This window comes from Vanellus vanellus, assembly GCF_965231255.1.
Source record: "Vanellus vanellus genome assembly, chromosome: 1".
Taxonomy (NCBI): domain Eukaryota; kingdom Metazoa; phylum Chordata; class Aves; order Charadriiformes; family Charadriidae; genus Vanellus; species Vanellus vanellus.
Genome location: NC_138905.1, coordinates 38,084,089 through 38,096,321, shown reverse-complemented (window position 1 = coordinate 38,096,321; position 12,233 = coordinate 38,084,089).

Below are 12,233 nucleotides of genomic sequence, written 5' to 3'. Positions count from 1 at the left end.
GCCTGGACTTGCAAACTTCTGTGGTGGTCTACAGGTTAGATTCTATAGAGCTTTTGTCTCAAATCTAACTCATAGTTTCAAATCTCTAGAGTGACCAAATATTTGGAGAAAAAAAAAAAATCACTTGAAAGGTAACTTTTCAGCTGGAGCATCTGTATAAATGTAGAGGTTTTTGGATATTCAGACTACGTACATGCTTCCAAAAACTCAGGACTTTTTTTCCTCCACTACAACTGTAGCTTTAGCCTGTTTTATGTTTCTCAAGCCTTAGTATTGCCCATCAATATCCTTCAGACTCTGTTTTGTCTTTAAAAACAAAACCAAAGTTGTTTTCAGGCTCTCAAGCATTTTCTTGCACACTGAGCTAAACCTAAAGTAGTGTTTTGCTCAGATAATTCTAGAAACTTAGATTTGTTCTTTGTTTAAACTTTATTTTTGTAGCTGTGTGGAGGCTAGCATGAAATACATTGATTGCTGCACATTAAACCCTCAACAGTTATATCAAGTCTAGGTCCTATGTCAAGTTTCTACTTGAGTTAAGTTTCAATGCAAGTAATGTGTGTTATGTTGCTCCTTAATAGAAAAAAAAAAAACACCACAACCAACTTTGTTATGGGTACAGATGTGTAATTCTAACACTATCTTTTCTTAAAGTGATCTTAAGCCATAACAAGGAAACTTTCTTTTGAATTATTTACTTTTTGCCTAATAACTAATATGAAAGTTGATACAGATTATTCAGTATGTGTAACCAGATATTTTACCCAAATTAACACTTTTTATATCTGCACATACGTGTAAAGCACGTCAGAGAACCACACTATACCTGAAATCTGTCGTAGGTAGTAAATGTTGTATTAAATTGAAATTCAGAATGAAATTAGTCAGTCCTTACTTGATCAGAATAGCAGTTCAGGAAAATATCTGCTTCGCTCCCACTTTTGATAAAGACTTAAGAACTGTTCAGCAAAAGCATGTAGTTTAAGGAAGAACAGGAACCAACAGCTGCCTGCCTTCCATTGCTTTTAGAGGAGTCTGTCACTTGTCTGGTGTCTATTTCCATGAAGCAGTTACTTCTGGGTATTTTTACACCCTTGAATGAACAGTGTTAATTGTTATTCTTGATGATTAGAGAAACACTATGAAGGAACTTTGATTCCTATCCAGATCAATTCCCAACTAAGTGATTTGAAAACTACAAAGTCTTCCTGGATATTCAATTTCATATGCTATCTGACCATGGCTGTATCTGTACCTTGTTACTGAAGGCATTTGTGTTAAATGAAAGGGCCTTACCAGTGTAGAATTTTAAATGAAAGGGCCTTACCGGTACAAAGCTGGGTTTAGGTAAAATTTGATTATTTTTTTTTTAATTTATTTTTTTTTTTAAATCATTATTATCAAAAGCAGAGCTGTGAATTTTAATGATCTGATCTGGTAAAGTAGATACTATACAGGGAGAAATGTAGTTAATAACTTTATTACATTATCCTAAACAAAAAAAACAGTATCATCACTTCAGTGTAAGTGAATACAGCTAGTACACGTTTACCCAGCATAGGCTCAGTAAATTGGGCTGCTTCGTTTTGAGGAATAAAGCTGTAACAGGGACACACATATGCAAGCACACACCCAAAGCAGGTATAATACCTTTTCAATCAAGTTAAATTTAAGACTGATTCTACAAGCTAAATACAATATTTGATCATAATGAAACAGCTGTCACTTATTGTGATTCAATTAAAATGAATTTTATTTGTATTCCTCTCTCTCTGTATGTGAGCATACTTCTGCTGTTTTGAACATTTGTTTAGAAAGTGCCCTTCCAGAGGACCCTGTTCACTGCTGCACTTTTGGGGAAAGAAAAAATAAACTGCCTATCAAACTTCCTGTCTTTCTGTTACTGATCTTCAATTAAACCTTTCCACAGAGGATCAAGCTATGTCACACTTCTACAGACCGAATTCCTAATTTATAAGTCTGTTCTCTGCATACTGCCCTGCTACTTAACAATGGCCACTACTGAACTTTTATATGGTCACAGGGAACCTTGTGTTGTCTTGCTAGACCCTGTACATGTGACTGCTTTGCACCATGAAGAAACACGGACGTGAGAGTACAAATTAAAATGCAAGCTGTACTTGTTCTTACTTCCTTGGAAACTGATGTAGTTGAATAGATGGAAAACTTTAACAAAAGAGACAATGGAGAAACTGCTGTTCATAATTAAAAGCAGTATGTTTTGCCTTTGGAAAGATGAAGAATAAAATCCTACAAAAGGCTTTTTCCAAAATGGGAACTGTGAGCAACAGTGAGTTACGTGCTACTTACTCACCTCAGTCCCTGTTACAGAGCTGAATTCCTTGGATGATTCTGTGCAACTGTTTAAAAAGATACACACAACTATTTTCTGAACTATAGAGCAAGGTGATTTGGTACCTTTAACCTATTTAAGTCTGAGGCTTTCACAAGCTTATAAAACAAGTATTTCTGCATTGTATTTTCATTTCTGCTTAACCATGTGGTATCAGTTTCATTTCTCCTTCAGTGATGTAGCAGTCTTCTATTAAGTAGAGAAAAATATTTAACAGCTGCTTGAAACAATGCTGCTATCTTTCTTTTGATGCTCCAGCCTATGAAATCTATAAAGTTTACTGTAGCACTACAAGAAAAGGCAGCTCTGTATTACCTAGATACACCTTCCCATCATGCTCAAAGACGTCACTGACGGCCCACGTGACACTACCGTCAGGGTCATGGAAGCTCGCCACAATGTCTCCTTTGTCATTGATTTCTAAGAACAAGCCATGTTTGTGAAGAAAAATGCTGTAGAATGATAAAGGAGTCACCTGTTATCGAAAAAGAAATACACAATGTTAATACTTCATTCAAGGGGTGGGGCAGAAATTCCATGACTAGAACCAAATGGCAATGCTAATGTATTGCTTTCCAGATGTTGCTCTAGTAAGATTCAGCTGTCACTTAATCTTTTGATAATATCCACTGGACTGTGTCTAAAGCTGGCAGTTCAGTAATTGCTCACTAATCTTAAAGTACAGCCAGTGCCTGCTTGGTCAAGAAGGTGTGGAAGTTGTTTGAACTTATTCCAGCTGCCAAAAGCCACCTGTTTGCTAAAAACAGGAGTAAGATGGACTTGATGGAACACCACTAAATCACCCACTTTAGTGTTTTTCCTGTGCAAGTTCTAGGTCAAGGGCAGCATGGTTCCTAAAACAAAAGTAGCATGGTTAATCATAACCAGCTCCATGACTCTTGCTTGGCAAGAATGACTTTACAGGGTTTGCTTCCTATAGCAAAATCCTCGTGTTTTCTGTAAAAGTTTCTTCACCTGCTTTGACAATATCACATTGCTATAAACAACAGGCTGAGAGCTTGTAACTATGGACTGCTTTTGTCAATACTGATTTTTCTACTTCATAAATGGGTTCTCTGTATTAGCACAACGGTAAAGCTGATGTGTTTTAACATGTAAAAAAAGAAACCCATCCTCAAATGTTCCAGAAAAATCAAAGTTAATATGTGTTGGTGTGCTGGCTAGTAAAGATGAAGCAGTCTCTTGTGTTTCCTAATGAAGGATAACAAGTTCTTTCATACTTAACTATCAGTGTCACAAAAATGTTAATTTTTTAATACTACACAGTGTCAAAGTTACCTTTGCAATAAATCTCTTCAGGAATGGATATGGTCCTAAAGCATCCAGAAAAGGAGAAAAGAAACTAGGAAAGCGAGTAGTAGATATTCCAACTCTGTATAAGCCCGTGTTTGATAATCTGATGTTGTCTGGATACCCAGGCAGGTTGTCCATAAAAACTTCTTTTTTTCCTGCATTAGCTCCGCTCACCCAATAGCTGAAAAAAGGGAATTTTCTATGTGAGTTACAGTGGCTGCTGCAAAATGCAGCAAGCTTAACAGCATGGAAGATCCATCATTTTTATTAATGCAAGGAATTTTTCAAAGTACAGAAAAGGACTCTGCAGGAAGTAGTAAATGCAAAGAGGGGCTAAACTTGAGTAACAATGATTGGTCAAACCCCTCATCTTTCTACAGGTAACATAATTGGTACCCCCCAGTTCTATTAAAAAAATCTAGTCATAGAAAATCAGCCTGTTAAATGAAAACTAATTTTAAATTTGGCTTTAGAACTTCAATGAAATAAAACACTGTTAAAACACTGACTCCCTTTAAAATGGGGTGTTATGCTAATCATCATAATCATGCAATGACATCTCCTCTGCGGTCTGTTGTAACTGTAATAATGGAGTCAGCAGGATAATTGTAATTGAGTCTGAGGGAATTAGAGCCCCATATATTAGTAAATCAGTATAAAAAACATTTAGCAGTGGAAAGAACAACTGTTAATCGCTCCCTAGAATTAACTAAAACCTGTGACTCTTGGAATAGAAAAAAGTAATTTAGACTAAGTTCCCAACAGCAACTCTGTTAACTGCACATCTTCAGTTTACATTTTTAGAAAAGGAAAAACAGAGAAGTAAAAACATAAAAATCGTGTCTACAAATTGATTAAAAACTTACAATATAAACTATCGTAATATTTTATATCTAGGAGGAGAATGATGTTTAACATACCGTATGATTCTGCATATGCTGGTTTCTGCTATTAATATGTAATCTTCATAGGGAGACAATGCAATACCATTTGCCATGTACAAGCCACTGAGCACGGTTCTTCCTGTTCTTGTCACAGGGTCATAGGCCAAGAGGCGGCCAAGGTGGTTTGTTTCAATTACCTTAATCAATACAGCTAATGAAAATCTAGGCTATCAAAATACCTGGTTTCAATTAGAACAGAAAATATTCAGACGTTGTATTAACATGAATTAGATAAAAGCAGACTTTACAGAATGGCAGATGGTGTCTTTATAAAAACAATAAGCTCGCACCACTAATGGAGCAAAGGATTCTGTTCATGTAATTTCCCAGGCTGATCACAGCATTCTTGCAAAAACAGAAGAACGTGGGGATTATAAAACCCAGAGTTCAAAATATGTTATTCTGCAATTCCTGCTTTAGCAAAATATTGAGGCCTATCAGGCTTCTGTTAACAATTACAACTTCTTCAAGGCTGGATCGATGGGCTGAGGTGATTAGTATGAGCTTCAACAAGGCCAAGTGCCAAGTCCTGCACTTGGGCCACAACAATCCCATGCAATGCTGCAGGCTTGGGGAGGAGTGGCTGGAAAGCTGCCTGGCAGAAAGGGACCTGGGAGCGTTGATTGACAGCCGGCTGAACATGAGACAGCAGTGTGCCCAGGTGGCCAAGGCGGCCAACAGCATCCTGGCCTGTATCAGGAATAGGGTAGCCAGCGGGGCTAGAGAAGTGATTGTCCCGCTGCACTCGGCACTGGTGAGGCTGCACCTTGAGTACTGTGTTCAACTTTGGGTGCCACCGTACACCTCAAGGACATTGCTGAAGCATGTCCAGAGAAGGGCAACGAAGCTGGTGAAAGGTCTTGAAAATAAGTCTTATGAGGAGCGACTGATGGACTTGGGGTTGTTTAGCCTGAAGAAAAGGAGGCTAAGGGGAGACCTTATTGCTCTCTACAACTACCTGAAAGGAGGTTGTAGAGAGGTAGGTGTTGGTCTCTTCTCACAAGTTACAACCGATAGAACAAGAGGAAATGGCATCAAGTTGCACCAGGGGAGGTTTAGGTTAGACATTAGGAAAAACTTCTACACTGAAGGGGTTATCAAAGACTAGAACAGACTGCCCAGGGAAGTGGGTGAATTGCCATCCTTGGATGTATTTAAAAGCTGTCTAGATATGGTGCTCAGGGATGTGGTTTAGAAATGGGCCCAGTAGAGTTAGATAATGGTTGGACTTGATCATCTTAAAGGTCTTTTCCAGCCATAAGAATTCTATGATTCTGTGAAATCAAACCGGAAAGCATTCAGGAGCATTTTGCTAAAGGAAGTAAACAGCTGACATTTTACTTCTGATATGAAATAATATGAATAAGTTTTGTCTGCTAAAAATCTGCAGGGAAGGTTTGATTTATATATATGTAAGCCCTGTGAAGAGGAAGCTGCCTTTATGTTTCTCATTTGTACTGGCAACCCTTTGACAAGCCTGAAAGACTAAATGGCAAAGATGATGTACTACCAAACAATCATTCTGATAGCTTTAAGAAACAACAAGTAACACGTAAAAGATTTCAACTATTCCCTTTTTTTTTCCTTTAATAACTTGGATCTCAATTCCCATCCCTTAAATTAAGTATATTTCCCTTCATGTGATTCTTCTCCTTGCTTAATTGTATCCACAATTCTGGTAGTAAAGACAAGACTCTCTCTGTGACCTGAGTCATATCTGTGACCTCACTGAATTTCAGCTTTACAAACAGTTTGTTCTAGATAAAGTTTTACTCAAAGGCTGTGACTACACAGAAGATACCTTCAAGTACACCAGCAATTTGCTACCTTGCATTGACTGCAGTAGAAGAGCATGCTAGTAGACAGATAGCAGAGAGAAACTAACGTGCTGTAAAAATCCAGACTGTGGTGTATCACATCACAGTTTCTTTGGGTAGTCATACCTGCAGTTTTTTTTTCCAGAAAAGCAGCTACAGAATAGCACAGCCCATCCTCTGCCTCAGGGCTTGAACATGCTGAATTCATGGCATGCTTGCCTGGTAAACGTGCTGCAATTAACACTTAAGCTGACTGAACAAATGGCTACAAAGATTACCTCATCTCACCTCATACTTGTGATGTCGTCTTTCCCAGTTGCTACTTGAATCCGTAAAATAAATCAAATTTTTCTTTGATATTTCTAATCCATTTAGGAATTTGAAAGGCAGCCCATCCACACCTGCTTAATAAAAATTACTACTGATTAAAATAAGTACAAAAGCTCCGAATTACTTTCATTTGCAGGGAAATAGGTTCAGGTTGCAGCTCAACATAACACATACCAAACCAAAAGCCTCTGACAAATGTAATTGCTTTTGTTTTCTTCTATTTTTAAAACAAAACTTAAAAATATAAAGCCAATGGGCTTTCAGTCAGCCCCAGTCCCCACACTCACTTGTACTGATCTCAACTGATTTAAGTGCCTTGATCTTCCAATTTATACATAAGCATGAAGACCAAACCCAAGATCAATCTACTTTCCCACTAACTGTAGCATCACCTTTTTCACTCGATAGCAGGAGGGTTTTCTCTCCTGTCCTTGGATTGACTTTGTACAGGCCTAAATAAGAATCCACCACAATCAAGTTACCATCCTGATCCATTCGGACTCCATGGGGCCGGCCACATATTGGTTCATAGTCTGGAGTTCCTGAGATAAAAATAGGAGGACGTATAAGACCAGGAAGTTGACAAAATTAAGATCTCGAAATGCAAAGGCTGAAAAGCACTAAACTATCATCCTTGAATAAAACAGATCCCCTAACTTGCAAAGGAAGTGACAGTATAACATCAATCTAGTCATCTCTCTTCCTTATTACTTAAGAAAAAATATGCTCCCAACCTTCAGAGCAATTCAGCTCTACTCTGTTTTCCAATACAACTTTAAAGATGACCAAAGAACTGGTAGGACTGTTAAATCAGTAAAACAAAATGGATTACATGCTGTTTATTTTATATCCCCAAGAAAAATTTGGGAGAAAACGGCTTTTAGGAAAGATTTAACTTCCCTTCTGCTAAGGAGCCTGAGTTCCACAGGTCACATGAGAGTCCTATAAGTAATTCTCAGGTAAAACTACAAAAAACAGATCTACCATGTTTAGTGTTTTTATACTGAGGAATTTTCCCAAGAGCAGTGAAATTAGTAAAGCTTGACACCCTACAGTTTTGTGACTTAATGCCCTCCACTCCGAAATACATGTTTTCCCCCAGTACTCCAGAAAGCAAGGGACAACATCCATTAGAGCTCACTAAAGCTGTAACACTTCAGTACCATAAGATGACTTACTGTTCGACAGCTGCCAAAAAGTTAACAGCTGAGTTCTGGTCTCACTCTGAATGGATCAACCATTTTGGTCTCATTTTTGGTTTGTTAACTTCCACATAGTCAATTATTTACGTAAGACTCAAAAAAGTTTAGTAATCTTTGAGAATTCCTTCAAATTCAGTCAAGACTAGCCCATAGCACAGGGACTTTGGGGGTAGGGAAAGCACCTACACAACTGTCACACGTTTAGGAAACAGGCTAAAGCCAAGCAGCTATTTTAATGTCCTTTCAGGCCTGCTTGATTCAGCAAAAAGCAACAGGGTAAAAACACAACCATTTCAGTGTTTGTCTTCCTCGTTTACAAGTAAGGAAAGAAAATGCAACCTTGCAGTCCAGTACCAGGACACACTATTCTGAGTCTCTGATTCCTTTGTAAGATTTGAACTGTTTCTAAAATACATTTTGACCTTCAAGCAGGAAAATAATTGGATGTCTTTATACCACCCTCAAAAAGCTTTGTATAGAAGGACTTCTATAAAATGTTGTTCCTTATTTAAATGGCAATCCATGGCAAGTCAGTCTCAAGGGCTGGAGAAGCGTGCCATTATACCTCAATCCTGCCTACATCAGGAAAAACTACATGACAGCAGTAGGCTTCTCATAGATTTGCATAAAAGAGAAAATGTTAACAGCAGCTAAAATAGCACTCCAATTTCTCATTCAGCGAGAATTTATATGAGCAAGTTTGTTGTCATTTTCACATCAAAACTGTCACTCACCACATTCAGGCACATCCTGCCCCATTTGAGTAAGGAAATGCAGCTGGTCACCACTGATAATCCACAGTTTCCCATCCACAGTACCAGTGTAGATATTACCTTAAAATAAGTATATTTGAAGACTGTTTTAAAAGGGACCAAGGCAAATAAAACTGACAATAAAAGAAGGGCATTCCTCATTATTGTGAGCCCTTCCTTCTTGCTCCTAATTTATGTGTTATATGCAGACACGAATCAATGAAACAGATGGGAAAAAATACAGCTTACTTTAAATACATTTTTATAAAGCAGAAAGAGTAATAATAAATTGGAGATTAGAAAAAATATGAATTGTTCATTTGTTTGTTTTAAATAAACATAATACATTAAAAGCTATCTTAAGACTCCTCTGGGTTAGCAGTAAACAAAGACATCAAGGATGGGACTGAAGATTCATAGTGACATCCTCATACTGCCAATGAAAATCAGTGAAAGCATTAGCAGAGCTCACACACTCTACCTTTTTGTCCTGAGGGTTCTGCCACATTATCAGCTAGCTAAAACGTTCAATAGATAAAAGGAAAACATTACAATGACTGATCCAAACCAAGAAAGTGACCCTTTTCCTAGGACATGGAAATCCTAAGCAAAAAAAAAAACAAGTGTAGGTTTTGGGGGTTTTTTTAAGTTGTGTTTTGCTTTGGTTTTGAACCAGCAGAATAATAGCAAAAATGAATAAGTGTGCATTACATGACTAGGCACTTTTTTTTAGTGGATACCTGCTTAGCAGTTGCTTTCTCCTCTGCTTTTAAAGTGTTTAAATTAAGAAGACAAAAACCTTACAGGAAGTCTTCAAATCTTTTGACATTTTATTGTAACTCCAAAATCTTTTGTGTAGAGTGTCAGAGAAAAAACACTACCAGTGATTAAGTCCCACCTTTGTAAAATAGCATGCTCCTACCTTTTGATTAGTCCAGGATCTGAAATAGTACAGTGCACATCACCAATCCTAGACTTAATCTGTTCAACAAAACACACTTTTAGTGTAAAGTCTGTTAACTCTCTGGAAACTTTCCTCTGATTTGTCTTTTATTTACACAGATCGAACAAAAGTAGACATTATTTTCTTTACATGTGAGCTGCATTTTCACCCTAGCTTTGTTTACATTTAAAAATGTGCACTGTCAGTTGGCAACAGGTGTTAAAAGATACTCCATAAAGTTATGCTACATTTCTGTGCCAAGATTATTAAAAAAACAGGTTCTGACTTTGTCTAATGAGCACTTACACCAGAGCAGATAAACAGATATAAGTGTCTAGCATCTGCTCACTCACATCTAAGGAAAAATGTTATGAGCAAATAGGACAGATTCTCAAGGTATCAGCTGTCAGATCTAGATTAAAAGAATTGTCTAGGATTACTGGCATACAGAAAGCACCTGTTTATCCAAAGGGAGAACTTCAGAGCCACTGTTCAATACAACAACTTTGCCCGGGAAAAAACAGAGGCTGAACTTGGCTGTCATGAAATATGCTGGCATTCTCATGCCTCCCGAGGCATGCTGGAAACAGCTGAAATTTCTGATCACATACCAGATTCTGTATTTAAAGAGAGAAATCTTAGACTTGTAATGCTATTTTTTATCATGCTATGCGCTAGGCTATAATGGTATATTTAGATTTATATAGCTAGTGCAAGTGGGTTTCGCACTAGACTTGTCTCACGGGTATTTATAGTAAAGTGAAGGCAAAACAGAACTACTCTAATTACCCATAATATCCTGTCTTATTCTTATAGAAAACAGCATTTACCTAAATCAGGCTGCAGCCCCACAACGCTTACTACAACCTTGGTCACATTGTATGATTTCAACTGACTGAATCTAGTTTCTTAAAACATCATTAAATTCAGGGAAGATCCATGGTGGAATTAATACACTCAAGAAAAATAGAACCAAAACAATACTTCATACAGCATCACAAAAGAGGTTAGATTTGGCAACAGAGAGCATTTGCAGCATGAGTCCTCATATTTAAAATATGCTCTGCGAAGCTCCAGTTGTGAATGCTACCCTTTCTGGAAGTTGCAGAGGAAGTGCTGGAGAAGAAAAAGTGCGATAAAAAGACAATTTAAAGTAACACCTTTGAGGAAAGCAGGAAGGAAACAACTTTGAGAAGACATTTGCTAGGAATTCGTGCCTCAATGCAAGGTCCTTTCCAGACCTCTGCTGCTACAATTGAAAACACTTCTAATTTCAGCTTGCACAATGGCAAACAAGAACGTTCCAATTGATTACCTCTCACCTCTGCAGCACACAACACAAGACAGTATCTTTTAGACAAACATGTCCCGGGCTATTCAATATTTCCTAAAAAATACCATAAAATTAGCACAAGCAGTAAGGGAGGGTGTCTGAACTGCCTGGCTCCAACTGCTCTGGACTGGGAGTTACCTACTTCTCTGTACTGGCTACTGCAGGAATCTATTTTATCCACTGTTACCTGTTCCTCCAGAAAAGGTAAGTCCTAACTCCACAGCACTAAGCCTATGTCCTAAACAGAAGATCACAGTGTCTCTCCTTTATTTGGCTTGAACCTTCATCACAGTCACAGTTCAAGTCACAGAACCTTCATCTTTGGGTGAGAGAGTTGTTGGAAAGATGCAAAATGTGCTACTTGTCACAGCTTCAGCGCTCTGCTTCCCACCACCTGTAAGGTTCCTGCACCTATCATTTTGCCACCTCCCAGCTGCCAGACAAGCAGGATGAATTACGCGGATAAGAGGAAGTTTTATATTACAGTTAAGTGTTCTTTTATATTCCAAGCTGCCCAAAAAATACGTTTTTGAGAACTATGCAAATTATAAAACAACCCCATTTGCCTTCCCTCTTTGGCTCCATGTTCAGCAACAGCTTTTGAAATAAGAGTGTGCTGAACTTGGTGACTGAGCTCAAGCAGCAAATTAACACTGCTTTTGGAGACCTGGAATAGAACAAAAAACAAACCAAGGCAAGCTTATCACTAGTTCTGTGTCAAAAGCCCAAGCTTAGACTCACGTTTGCAAGAATTCCCACAAAAATCTTTAGCTGGTTTTGCATGTTACTTTTAAAAAATACGCCATTTTATACCTTTTAAAAATTATATTTTAATAAGATTTCTATATGTCACCAATTTGTGGGTCTATGTTTTTTAACAGCAGTAGGACATTTGCTGTGTCCTTGCAAGAAGCAGATGACAAAATGTACTGCAATATTTCCAGGGATATGTTTACAAATGTGAAGATACGGAAGAACATATAATTATCTTAACATTTTTGATCAATCATTTAGAAAACATTCACTTTTTTTTTTTTTATATTTAAGTTTTGGATTTATCTTCTTAAACCTTATCTTTTAATAACTTGACCAAGCAGATGTATCAGATGTATAACATGTAGCAGATGTATAACTTTACCCATTGGGAAGTTATCTACTTGCCTTCATCATCAACAGTAAAAGACTCAGGACCTTTCAGTTGTCCTGTGAAGATTCTTTGTCCCC